General features: G+C 37.8%; 1 protein-coding gene across 1 annotated transcript in view; it reads right to left on the reverse strand.

Moving 5' to 3' along the window:
• ROBO1 (roundabout guidance receptor 1) overlaps positions 1–14,726 on the reverse strand; it is a gene marked incomplete at both ends in the record, with an annotated part of 537,364 nt that overhangs the window by 91,487 nt on the left and 431,151 nt on the right. The gene's annotated exons all lie outside the window — the stretch shown is intronic.

The following is a 14,726-nucleotide window of genomic DNA, read 5'->3' on the forward strand; positions in this document are numbered from 1 at the left end:
TTAATAATATTTATTAACTTTAAAAAGGTTTTGTTACACATAATGAAAATAAAAAGCTATCAGTGATTTGCCAAATCATACAAAAAAGTGAAGAACAAAAAAAATTACTACTAACCTAGTTTCCTTCTCTTATGCAAAAAGCTTGCCTCTTAGTTTTACATCAGTATTTTTACATCTCTCAGATTTGAATCTCTATTACCCTTTTCTTCATTCTGTGTAATGTAATACTGGCTGCTCAACAGCGTGTTTAATACTTGTTGGCCAGAAGGACTACAGTTCCTTCCTATGTACTACTACAGTTTGATATAATCAGGTGGAGAGGAAAAATTAGCACTAGACATAAATCCCATTTTCACATCAATCCTACCGTTGATCATGCTTGCTATTATTCATGCATTTTGCGTTTGTTTTGGTTTTCATTTCTAAAGGAAGCAAAGGAAATGTTTATTCTTCTTGTTCTTTACCTTTAAATAAGTAATTTTAAAGGCTGATAAGCAGCTGGGCAGAAGCAATTAAATCCTTCCTGGGAAAAGAATAACATTCTGCTCTTAATTCTGAATTCAGTTTTTGGAAGATAATAGAATTCCAATAACCTCAAAATTAGAAAACATACTTCCCCTTTCTGATTCCAAATCTTAGTATTTTATCTAAAAATACATATTAAATGCATATGAAAATATCTGATCTCCCTTTAAAAGTATTTATTCTCCCATTTGATTGACAAAATGGTTGAACAAGTTTCAAAGTTCACCAAAATGCAGCAAAATTTGTGTAGGCAACTGAATATGTACCATGTTTACTTTAATACACAAAAACATTACTTAATTACATTAATTAAATTTTTACGTGAACATATGCTTATAAGTCCAATCACATATGAAAACCACTGCCGTTCAAGGCATGAGTGGAAGTAAACAATAAAAGCCACATATGAAGCTACATGAAAGGGTCTAATGTGGTCAGCGACAAGGAGGAGAGCGTTCTCAATATGAGGTATTTTGCTCAAGTTGCCTGCAGCTAGAAATCTAACCCTGAAAATCTGACATCTTGGAGCAGCGTTGGGCTCTTATTATCATTGTAAGATGTACGCACACAAAGATGACAGTCAGTTATTGAGATAAATGAACATGCACATCTAACGTAGATAGTGTTGCATACAGATTTCTGTTGCCTTTGGCACTCGTTTGAGAACAGAAAAGATATGTCCTTTATCATCCAGAAATCTAGTAATGCTGAAATTTCAATGGGGACTTCAGGCATGAAGAGTGAAAAAATAAAGGTGACCTGCAAATACACATTTTTCAAGAATCTGTGTGTATTTTTAGATGGCTGCCCGCCTGAAATGGTAAGCATGAGAAGAGAAAGTAACATATAACTAAAAGTCTTTCTGTATTTATTCCTTTTTACATCTCCCTAAATCACAGAAAGCTATTTATTTCCAATTAATCTATGCAAAGGATTTAAAAAAAAACAATTTTAGAAAGATTTTCACATATATTTTGGTGTATTTATATATCCAGATATATATATACTTTTCATGTATATCAATATTGAATACACTGGATTTAACAAAGAAATACATTTACATATCACAAGAATTTACCAACTCATTTGATGATTTCAAACCCATGTAAACTGAAAGCAGTGGTTTTCATACATGTCTTAAGAGCTGACGTTCAGTAGCACTTGTGCTCCTCTGTGATTTTGGAACTTAAGAAAATCCTGTTTGAACTCCTTACAACATGAGACAACTGTGTATTTTGCACAAGTTGTAACCTCCAGCAAGAACTATCCTAGGAATTTCTTCCAGGAATCACCACAAGACTCTTTTCAAAGCATAGATGGAGAGAAGCATTAAAGCAGAAACATTTGAACAACTAAAAGATCATTGAAAACTGCTTTTCTTCCAAGTTATTTGAGATTTACATAAGGAAGGAGAGGCAGAGGAAACATTCCCTCATGGATGTTGAGGCAGACTTCCAAAGACGTGACATGCCTACTGAAGGAAGCTGTGCTTCCAAGATGGAATTCTGAATGCATTTGGTTTATTTTTCCTAGGGGTTTTCCTTTGTTGATCTTGTTTGTTTGTTTTCCTTAAAACACAAGAAGGGTTTAGAACTTTAGCTACAATGATGGCTATGCTACATTAAATTGTGATGAATTACACAGTTACAATAAAATGTACCACAAGCGCATGTGGAATTACGTATGTCTGTAACTAGAGCATTCACAGATGACTAGAAGAAAGTGACTTGTGCTGTTGGGTCACTACCCAAGTTTTCCATTCAATTTTAACAATTAGGCACCCACCATCTCAGTAAGATTGAGCAAGCCCTTCTATTTATTAACAAGACATTGCAAATCAAATCTGTAGCTATGACACATTTACATTCTATATGTGCAATATCTGACACATTTTCTCTCAGTAGGAAATGCTAGAAATACCTATGGGCTATAGACCAATGGCTTAAACTAACAAAGTACACAATGAAATGCATGCATGTGAATTTTTGTAGGAACACATAAATAATCACTGCTACATTTCTTTGTCTTACTAAGTTCATATCCAATAATCCAGTACCATAGTTCATAACCAGTATTTAAAGCAGTAAAGAGCCAAATCACCTTTGGAGGCAGTATCTGAAATCATGCAAATTAGAATTATTCATAGTCTGTGGACACTTAACAGTTAATCAAGGCCTTTTGAGTGCTTTGGCTCCTCTTCTCATATTTGTGCCCTTGCCCCAGAATACACCAGCTGGACTTTATAGTAGCAAATGATATAATGGTTTGAAAAAGTGACAGGCAGGGTAACATTTCATCTCAAACCTCCAGAAGAGTTGTTACCACACTGAACACAAAGAGAAGTCCTTTCTTCCTAGTAAACAAGATATAGCAAACAGTTTTATTACACTAGTCTGGTAGACACTGCATATCATGGGAAAAGAATTGCCTTGCTAACTGCCAAAGCTTTAAGTCCAATTTTGAAAAGATGGAAGTAAGTATCATGTTTCATTTATACAGAAATGATGCCAAGGCAGTTTTTGACTTTTCATGCCTCTTTGGGATTTTGTTCTCTTCTGTGCCTACCAGCAAATTTATCAGGGCTATGCAAGTAGAGAATACAGGAATCGTACTGAATACTGATGAGAGAAAAGATTGTGATCAGTGGTTCACAGATGATCTTCAGTTGCCTGTAACACATATGGATTGTTGTATGTACGTTAAGAGAATATATGATAGCATGGTGACTTACAAAGACTTATTGAAAGCTATTTTCTATGACCTGCGTGCCTGACCATATTTTGCTTCTCATGAGTAAACTGTTCATTCAAGCAAGTCCACTTCATTTATTTCTTTACACAATAGTTGGAGATGTTCATACAGAAAACTCTAGGCACCCACAGAGTTAACTAGGTCCAGAATTGTAAATGATGGCCACCCAGCAGCAAAAAATCATATACAAATAATGAATCAACTTGGTCAGCCAATAAATCAAATCCATAAAAAGTTACCCAAGGGTTCTACAACATACCACCAAGTATTCAATATAGCTGTACACATATATATACTTATCCTAAGACCATATTTTATATACCTATGCGTGTTGTGTGTGCGTGTGTAAATTTCTGTATGTATAAATCCATACCCATCTGTCTGTGTTAAGAAATATTTTTATATATGTGGGTGATTAATTCACTTTTCACAGAAATGTGCTACGTAATATGAGAAAGAATGAAGCCATGAGAGAAATGCTTGAGAAGTCCAAACACACAGGCAACTGGCACTTTTTTTTACTTTCTTTTAGCTCCTAGTTTCATTCTATTTAATAAATGAAGCCTGCTCTGTTGCAAAATAATTCTAAAGCAAACTTAAATCCATAAGAAAATGAAATTTAGACTGCAGACTGAAATACTGACCTCTGTATAGCTAGGGTTTCAGCATATGTAATATCACAAGTTTCACATATTTCCATCTTCTACAGTATAGCATACATAATATCACATTTTATTTAAATGAAATGGAACAGGCATGTGATATTAACCTGTCAGACACAGTCTTTGCTTTAAAAGTGTACCATCTAATTACAAACGACAATGAAACAGTTAACAAACAAGGCGAGTACGGGCAACTGTAATTAATAGCGTCACCAATGGTAGATACAAGTAAAATGGAGCGTTTACTTCTTAGCTAGGAAACACAGAGTTTGCTCATTTCCCTCTATGTGGTCTAGCATCCCAAAACAGATTAGTATATCCATATTATGACTTATCATTGCAGCGTAGACTGTAAGGCATGGAATGTCAGCAATAGAAGACAACTTTGCAGTTTTAACGAAGCAGAGTAAAAAAGAGTATAAATGAATACCTATCTTTTTATTTAAAAATGTGTATCTTGTTCCAAGCCTTGTGAATCCCATGTATTTTTCCCTACCTATTACAGCGTGCTTAAATATAAGCCACTAGACATCAAAACGTGTTTGGAATAGGTCTTCAACAATGACTAAAGTTTGTTCTTGTTCGACTTCAAAGTTCAGACAGAGGAGTCTGTCCTGCTTTTGGTTCCATTCTCTGGGACCCCAGGAAGGTACGTGCTGCCTCCTCCAGATCAAACACACAAAAAATTCTATTTGAAAGAATTTTAAAGCATACTTTCAAGTGGTCTTCCTGTGCCGTAAATCTGTCATGACAAAGTGCAATTCAATTGTTCCCCCCCTACCATACAGACCAACAAAACAGTCTTGCAATGACGACAGGCCTGAAGGTAAAGTCTGTAAAGGATGGTGCAAAATGCATAGAAAGATAGCTTTACTTAAAAAGAAAGAGCATTTGAGGTAGATAAAATGACAATACATTCAAGCTGCTGCTTCTGGCACCCCTGCCAATCTGGCCAGGATACATCAGAGTCAGAATCTGATTCAAGTTCACTCATGAGACTGCCTTCCCCTCTTTTATGGCCTCACTATTAATGGCTGTATCTACAAGAAGATGGATATCTACAAAGGCTTAAGGGTTATCTGCGTCCCGAATTGTCTGGTGACTTCAGAGGGAGCTGAGGGTTATTCAGCACTTGGCATTATCACAAGACACCAAATATCAGAATTACCACATGTGTTTGATACTTTACCCAACTAACAAGATCGTGGAAACAGCCAAGATATATGCAGAAGTCATAAATCAACTTCAGGAAAGAAAAATCCATACTTCAGCGAACACAATTTTCAGAAGTTTAAAACTGAAACAATCCCAAACTTACTTTCTACAAACATTTGGCCTTTGTTAATCACAAAGGAAGTTTTAATTCACAATAGGCTGATTTGGCTCACATTAATCAGAGCTAATTTCTGAACAGACAGCTATGTTTATATGAAAATATTTGAACCAGTAAAATACTTTCCTGAAATGTTTTCACAGCTACAGTACAAAATACCTACTATGTAATACTTCCTTTCATATTATAATATAAGATTAAAATCCTCCTACAACAAAAGCATGTTACGATTACCTTCATGGCCTTAAATCTGCTCTACCAAGATCTCAAAAATAAAATAAAAAAAAAGAAGTAGGAAACGCTTGCTTCAGAAACTGTTTTTCAGAATTCTGTTTACTGAATACAGAAAACACACTAAACTAATAGGCAACACACAAGCACATCCTGTGGGTCACTAAAAAATACATGGAACTAACCAATCTTTGTGCAACACCCAAAGAACACCTGACTGAGCCCAACATGGGAACAATGTGTATGTAATGACAACTACAATATTTCTGTAAAACTGTACGTTTAACCTTGTGTGTGAATCTCCCCCAGATGCACTAGTGCATATATAGATTTCACTGCAATCAGTGAATGAAATCAGAAATAAAAGTGAACTTGAACTGAACTCGGTGTCTGTTATGTCTTCATTTCTCTCCCCTTAAGCAAGTCAGATGATTTGAAGTATCTGTTACACAGGAATTTTCTTTTAAGCATCACCACCACTGTGTTATTTACACACCTCCAAGGATAAAATCCCAGACCAGCTGGGGTTAATCTGCCACACAAAATCTCTCAGTTTTTAATTATGTTACCTAAAGTATCACAAATGTAATATGGAAAAATAATCCCAACAAACCACAAGTTTTAAAACATATAAAAAATGCCTACCTGGTAACCATAAAAGAAACAACATAGTCCAAATCTACAGAGGAATTTAGCAGCCTGTTTCCCACTGAGCGCACCTACACTGCAAAAGACAGACGCAAGGCCGCTCGGCGGGGCTGTGTCAAAAAGTCACCGCGAAGGAAGGCAAGGGCGGTTTCAGACTGGCTCTCCAGGGACCACAAGGGCCCATTTACACAACCAGATCAGACTCAGCAGTGACTTTGCATGCTGCAGAGTACACCCAAACCCAGCAGACAGCACTGGGGGGTGCAGCGGGGAGGAGTACCACCAGCATACCATTTCAGGGGAGTACGGACTCTGCTGATGATTTCAAGGGGATTTAAGTTCCTAACTGTCATAGTAGGTATTGACCAATGATGTCTTTTCTAAGGCTGGAGTTAATGTTGGCAGGACAATGACATGGATTTGAGACAACTCATGGGGTATATTTCTGTGATAGGAAATTTCCTACTTTCCTCGCAGAGCACAAGTCTCCAACAGCAGAGTCCTAACTTTCAACTTCAAAGCTTGGAAGCATGGGTAGATAAAAATTCACCAAGACTTATAATCTGATGAAAGACATTTCTCAGAGTGCAGCTCTCTCACAGCCATAGTGCTAAAATATGGGATTTTTCAAGGTCCTGATACAATGTCTCCTAAGGGGAACTGTTCTGACAGGACTCAAGTCAAGACTCAAGTACAAGAGCTTCGAAGTAGATGTTCATAGCTCCCACAAGAAATTGAAAGGCCTTTAACATGCAAAACCAAGGTTCTCCTGGACTTAAAAGTACAATTGTGAAACAACAACAACAAAATCATCACAGCCTGAGAAGAGAGAATAGAAATAAAAAAGAATTATTCAAAATTTCTCTCTTGGCATGGGTCTGGTGCAGCGGGTCATTATTTTCAGCTTTGGCTTCAATCATTCAGTGACCTTCTGAGATGCAGCAGACTTGGCTCAGACTCCCACTTGCCTCGAGGAGAGGGAGCATCCCCTCTGAGACTGGCTGTCCGCTTCTGGCTCCTCACTGACGGGGATGCGAATTCCAGGCTCCCGGAAACTTCCCGTGACCGCTGCGCTTCCGGCACTCGATTGCCTGGTAAAGCTTTCCTCCCTGGAGCTGGCACAGCGGCTTCCCAAGGGAAGAAGGAATTTCTGTCTTCCTCTGGGCGTAAACCTGAGCCCTTTATGGCATAGAATACAAACTGAGAACCAAACTAAGCAAATAAAATTTGTCACAGGTGGCAAAAATGCGGTGGATTGTTTCATACATTTCCAAGTTGGATATTTTGACAGTTTCAAGTTTTGAGACAGATTTGACTTCTCATTCAAAACATTTTCTTTTGAAACTTTACCATCAGGTTTAATTCCAGAGAAGTGTTGGCATCACCAACTAAGCACTACAGATACACAAATATTTTGCAAAATGTAACCTTGAAAAAATATAAAACGTTTTCTAACATGAATACTAAAAACCTGTTGATTCTCTGACTTTTGACCAAGATGACATGTCATAGAAATGAGACCATGCTTCAAACCATGCGCTTCAAGCGCACAAACCTGGCTTAAGTATCTTAAGTATCTATTGCATTTACCTCCTAGCCTAAGCTTAGTAGAATTCTAACTTTTACACTAAGACAATGCTGGACATAGAGAGTTGTGAAAACGTTAAACCTTTCACATCATTTGTTTAACACTTTCGAAAAAAAGGAACACATACACCACATTGTTCATTTTTCATGAACAGTTAAACACAAAAGTCATATATTAATCTGCCACGTTTCACTCTTCCATCAGCGATCACTGCAGCTCTTGTGACTGCAGCACGTGCAAATCATAAATCACAGATTTCCTTGTATTTTTTTGTGGCCTGCACACAAGCTTTGTGCTACAGGACTGAGGTAAAAACCTGCAGTCACAGGCAATCACAAGCAAATCTCACTGTAACTTTCGTTTTTATTGAAGGAAAGCTGAAAAACCACAGGGCTAGACATTACAGCTACAGATAAGGTCCCTGCTTGGAAGATGCTAAAATTTAAACTTACGAAGAATAAGGAGGAGAATGTATGCACAGAGAGGTAGAGATCAAATCCTCCAGTTTCCCCAGCCCACACAGCAGCCCTGTGTCATTATTTTTATTTTTGTGCTCAATTTTAGATCCTCCAGACAGACTCTACAGGCAGTGAGTGACCTGCAGATCTCAGTCTGTTCACACATGTTCAGCCCTCTGTTGCCACACGGGACTGTACAATACAAGCTGATCTTTGGCAACGGACAGTGAAGCCAGGAGCTACTTGGAGCTTCTGTTACTTTTAAAAGAAGCCACCACAGGTTGCAATCAAGCAGAACAAAGCATACACTGCTCCCATTCTCTATATGTACTAGGACCATTGCTCCCTGATGCTCACACGTTTCCCATCGCCATCCTTGAACTGTGATACCCTCTGAGAGTTTGTGGGCTACTGCTAAGCTTGCCACTGAGAAATACGGCTCCAGTGTCAGCAGGAACAGGCTGCCTACCAATTCTGCTCTTCCCACTCAGCCCTTGCCTTTGGAGCACCAAACCGCTTACAGCTCCATGCGTAAATGGAAGTGGTTACAGTGTGAATAGCCAAGGAGACCGAAGCAACCATGAAGAATGATGCCTCTCCCCTTGCCTCGCCTGCAGCCGCTGGCTCTTGTCTGCTTGCCCTTGGGGGCTGCCCCAGCTATTCAGGGGGGCTCTGGAGCCCTGCTGGGATAATTGCTTCCTCTGCAGCAGTTTCTTGCTATTCCTCTCAGATGCTATGGTAGGTTTAAACTACCGGTACAATTTTTGTTGTTGTTAAAAGGGTATTGTAAACTGCACTGATGGAGAAGTTGGAGGAAAAAAAAGCAGCTGGAAGTGGGGAGAAACTGTTCTGGACACTGCAAGTATCAGCTGCTCAACTTTTTCCATTTGTATTTATAAAGCAAAGTAAACTATGATCTAGCTGGCCAAGTTCTGTATGGAAATCAGTGTGTCCTGTTTGTGGCAGTTTGCTATTGGTGAAATGGGCTTGTAAAATGGTAGAGAAATTGGAATTACTCAGCACTTCCATTTTCCCAGTTTTTTTTGTGGCTGCACGCATGCCTGTTTTTTAAACTACTACTATCCTAATGTAAATAAGAAACTTTGATGTCTTCTTTGTGAGCAGTGTAAAAACACATAATGAATAGGAAGTGATCTTTACAGAAAACTGAGAGTGTTACCTGATCAGATTTCAGTTCCTTTGGTATGAATTACCTTTTTTATGACAGCAACAGGAAGTTAAAAGCTGCAGTTGCATTCCCATAGCAAACTTTCTTCCCTAAAAACACAGCAACAGCCACACTGCACTTCTAAAACAGATACAAACCCAAATGTTCAATCTGAAGTAAATACTTAACTTTTGAAGATGTTACTTTTTCTTCGCCAGCTACTCAGCATGACAAAGATGATATACCTCTGTATTTAAAAGACTCATCTACTTAACATCCTGGCCAAATTTTTCAAAAGCAGATGGCAAAAGTTAGGAGCCCTTGGCTGCTGGGTAAGGTAAGGGGCAGTGAACACTCCTGACTATCAGATGGACATATTGACATGTCCAGGTAGTCAAGTCTGCAATTCCACTATCAAAAACTGGTCCTGAACGCACGTCACCAAAAGGCGCTGCCTGTAGCCCATGGCACGCAATACGCTGAGTGGTATCATGAACGATCAGGGACCGTTTACAAATGAGATGAGTAAGAGCTGCCCTCAGCTGGAGCCCCACCAAGGTCTGAACTCACCACTCCTGAGACACTCTATGACTCCAATCAGCGCCCCAAATACATAAAAATATTTCTAGGAAATGTATTTATGACTGGCATTTCTCTGTGTTGTTCCTGTTACCGCAAGATTTTCCTTTGCTGACTTCCTTCCCATGCTGATGCACCTCAAGAAAAAGTAAGAAAAATGATGCAAAACCACACTAAAAAATGGTGGGAAAAGCTCATGCATGTGAACAGGCATGGAAGACAATATTTAAAGGATAGCATCTATGCAAACAGAAGACCTTATCAATAAGCTTCCTTAGTCGTCTTGCCTTCTTTTCCAGCACAAACAAACATTAACAGGATCAGCCACTACTGCAATACATAAACAAAGTTCAGTAGGTCACATCAGTACCCTGATGTCTGCACCCAGGTATAATACTACAGAAAACTTTGTTAAAAATAAAGTTCACCCTTTTTTATCTTAGAGGACACATTTGTTCTAACATGGGATTTGCTTATTTTTGTCCAGAAAAGGTAAAGAAATGATACTTGCTACCCTTGAAAATTCATTTTTAATGAAGGACTAGTAACGGGGTTTTCAAACAGTAAATAGAGAAAAGTTTCAGAAATTAAGGGAGAAAGTTCTAAAAACCCTTAAGCATGATAAGCATAAAACCAGAAGTGTCAGCTGAATTAAGACTTCATCAACTACACATTGTACTTTGCATTATACTATTAGGCATTACACTTCATGTACTTCATACAGACTTTTTCTAAGACAGCCATATTGCTGACTTTTTTAAAGAAAAAAGACAGCCAAATTCTACTGAAAACTGAAGTCAGCCATGACCAAAAAAGTCAGAACTTTAGAGAATGTTTGATATAGAGGGGGAAAAAAGCGTTCTGATGATTCTCTTCACCTCTCACACAGTTCCATGTGTTACTACACATTTGATAGAAGAGCCACAAAATCTTAAAAAGTTTCATCCTTTGATGAGATCCACTTTCAGGCTGTTCTGCTTTAGTGGTTTCAGTGGATTACAGTGAACGCTACCTGTTCTCCCCAGACCTAAAGTTTGGCAAGAAATGTATGGTGGAATATAATATGAATATTTTTACTATATTTCAGAAAATGCTTAAATAGTCCTTAAATTTCTGAATACTGAATTCTAAATACTGAAATTCTGGAAAATCTTTTAAACTTTTGTTCAAGACCTGTAAGAACTAAAGCATAAATGCTGTACTATAGATGTTATTACTGACACTTTCAAACATCCATGAAAAGAAAAATCTGATATGCAGGCTATTCGATGCATAGAATATTAAAATAGCGTATTTTCTGTATTTAGAGTTGCCTTTAATAACGTGTTAGATTTTGATCTAGGCTCATTCTGCTCACACAGAGCAAGCTAATTTCATAGCATGATTACCTGGAAACATACCACAAAACCATGAGCTTATGATCCTAATGGTAACTTTTCAACAAATGCTTAGGAGAAATTCACCTTGAAGCAGAAGACTAGGACTGGGCCTCTGCTGAGCCTGACATACTTGTAGCCCAAAGCAGCAACTCTGCTCCTGAGACACAGGAGGAGGCGAAAACCCGAGATGAGATGCACACTTCCTTGAGGAGCAGAAAACCAGAAGCTCATTAAGCGGCGATTTGGAAGAAGGTATACATATGAGATTCTGTCAAAAAGAAATTTTAGATGCTAAATTCATCAGTTAGGCACATAGCTATTAGAGTGGTTTGAAGTGTTGGGTTTTTTCTTTCTGTGTGATCATGTGGTTAAATAAACAATACTTTTCCTTTTCAGAAAGCTCTTTTGTGGTGTTGTCAACTACTGTTCAAAAGCTTCCAAAGGGAAAAACCACAGGATCACACCTAACCAGAGTTAACATAGCTGTTACACTGAGTATTTTAAGTTTCCAGAAAAGTCTACGAAGGAAAACGATGTAGTTCTAACTGAAAGGAATAAGTGATTTAAGGCTTGTTACCTAAATGATTGTGTTGAGAAAGTTTATAGAAAGGACAGAAAAGGATACCGCACTGTCCCATTAATATCTCAACTCTCTCAACTGAATGTATGAGGACAGAGAGTAACTTTGTATACAGTCTGAATGCTGCAGATAGGTACCTAAGTGTAATGCCTGTAGGCCTATTTTAAAGTAAGGAGGAAAGAATACAAAGGTAAAACCTTTTAGACTATGTGCCATTTGAGATTAAAAGTAATCTCTGTGATTAGCAGAAAAAAAAATTGCATTGGCATTCTCCACTGTACCTGTATAAATAGATCATCTTTACCTTATAAAACTTTTCAACATTAGCTAGCGTTAATTCTCCAATGAGAATATGTGGAAGTCATATGAAACAATGTAGGAGAGAGAATAAAACTGATTTTGATACCTATTCCTTTTATTATTTCACAACCACAAAACTGATGGCCATTACCAGTATCCAGAAGTAGATCTGGCCAATCAAAAGGCCTATGTGTTTTATCAGAGAACAATCTTGGAAAAAATATGAACTTTGCTAAGAGCATATTTATAAGGTACAAGGTATTAAAATAATGAATTTTAATACATATTTGAAAAATCTGTGTCAACAGACTTCTCTGATAAAAGAGTACCCTTGGCTAGATATGAGTCCCACAGACAAGAACAGTATTTGCAAATACAATTTTCTAGGTTAGCAAATCAAAACCCATTTTAATTATAACAGGCTAATTATCCAACACGGTACCTTGGTAGGACAATTCCAAATAAACAAAGTGTCCTTAACCTGTCAGTAGCTAGAACTGATCCCACAAAGCCAATACTTAGTGATGTCCTTTTGCCTGTCACCACATACACTTTTGCACTGTGCAGGTATGTAGTACTGTAAGCAACAGTTCAGGTATGAATCTGCCCATTTTCAAATTTAAAAAGCAAATGCTTCCTCACTTTTTTATTATTGCTTGTAACCATCTAGTTGTTATTTTAGTCATTTAGGAAAAACAGGGATAAAGCTGCAAGTTTTAAAATTTGACATCTATTTTTACACAAAACTAGGAAGAAACATAATTCATTCTCAAAAACCATCAAAACATACTCCTATGAAACAGCAGCGTGAGGCTGAGGTTTCTGTTTCAGTTATCTGAAACAGTGTAGGTTGCTAAAGGCTCCAAATGAACAGGCACCCCGAACACCCCAAGCTGTAATGATGTGTTAACCTTGGCGACAGTCAGAACAGAAGGGTCAAAGGTTCAGCTGGCATCCCTGGGGGTGATCCTTCAAGGTGAATTTGAGACTCATTGACAGGGCAGCACAGTAAAACTGACACTGCAGTCTAAGAAACATATATGTTACAAAGATGAAGAACTGCCTTTTTCTTGAACTTTATATTCATAGCAGTAGAAGAAATGGCCTTTGTTAAGATGGTTGATGCATGGAGAATACAGTTCTCCACCTGTTGAAATCCTAAAGGTGAACATTTTCAAAGGTTACCTTCTATTCTCGAATCAGAAATAATTAGAAAAGCAGGGTCATGGGTTTATTTGCTCTGGTTACTCCAGCTACTCTTAATTTAGCAAATTTTAAAAGTTATTCCCCCATGTCCTACTTAAAATGTCCAGATTGCTAAAATTAAGATTTCCTCTCCCACTGAAAAACCTGTTACAGCCACCTACTTTTGTTAGCTTCAAGAATAATAGATACAATAGATGACCTCTAATACTGGTGGTCCAAAGCCTTTGATTTTGGATGACAGAAGTAGAGTTACAGCTGTCACCTCGAGTTGGGTAATTCCTAATGCTTAAGAATCACAAACACAAGAGATACCAGCTAAACATATAACAAGGAAATTTTCTTAGCAGAAACTCTCATTAGGACAAAAATGAGAGCGAAAATGGAGTATGTTCAAAAACTGCAGCTAGCAAAAGGAATGTAACTTAATGACAAACAAGCCAGTAACAACAAAAACTGAAGCAGCAACAACAGCAAAAAAAGACGAAGAATGTCAACTCATTTAGCACTTCAAAAAGGGGCTTCTCCCTTGCTATAAATTATACTATCTGCTTTCTTGGAAAGGCTGAAATATTAGTCTCAATGAAGACAATGGTAATACTCGCACTGATTTCAGCAATGTCACAATTTCACCCTGAGAGTTCAGGATGTGTGCAGAGTGTATTTTCATGAAACATGCTAATCGTAGTCTTTGTGAATGCAAATTTCCCAGGAGTTATAATCATGCAAAGCACCTACTATAAAGATATTTCTAGTTTATTAATAAACTTTTGAGATTCTTGAGTACAAGGGATAATTATTTCAAAACCACTTTGACGCTTCAGCATATAACTTGAATGGTAGAGATGTTTTCTTCAAAATAAAAGGAAATCTCAAAATATTTGCACCTGGGCTAGATCCTACAAGTATTATACACTCAAAAACACCTAGAGCAGAGCACGGCCTGAGTACATAAGTGAGAATATTCCTCTACTGTTTTGTCTCAAAAAACCCAGCCTATTCATGATTTAGGATGTAACAACACTTTGCACTTTGGCAGAGTGGCACAACATAGCTTTGTTGCAACAGTGTCAGGCTGCTTTACATGTATGAATGAATTCAGTTCCACAACTCATGAAATGCTGAACAAGAAGTACTGAACAATTTCAAGGCTTGCCCAAAATCACACAGGAAGATTGCAGCAGCCCAGCAATCTGCTTTGCTTAGCTTGCAGACTTTCTACCTCAAGGCAATCTTTCCTTTACTGTACAGTAATTTTCGCTGCAGGAGAATGTTCTGCAGCTCACTCTTAAAAACTGGGTTGTAATGACTGTGTAGTCTC

Source organism: Platalea leucorodia (genome assembly GCF_965183815.1).
Source record: "Platalea leucorodia genome assembly, chromosome: 2".
Taxonomy (NCBI): Eukaryota; Metazoa; Chordata; class Aves; order Pelecaniformes; family Threskiornithidae; genus Platalea; species Platalea leucorodia.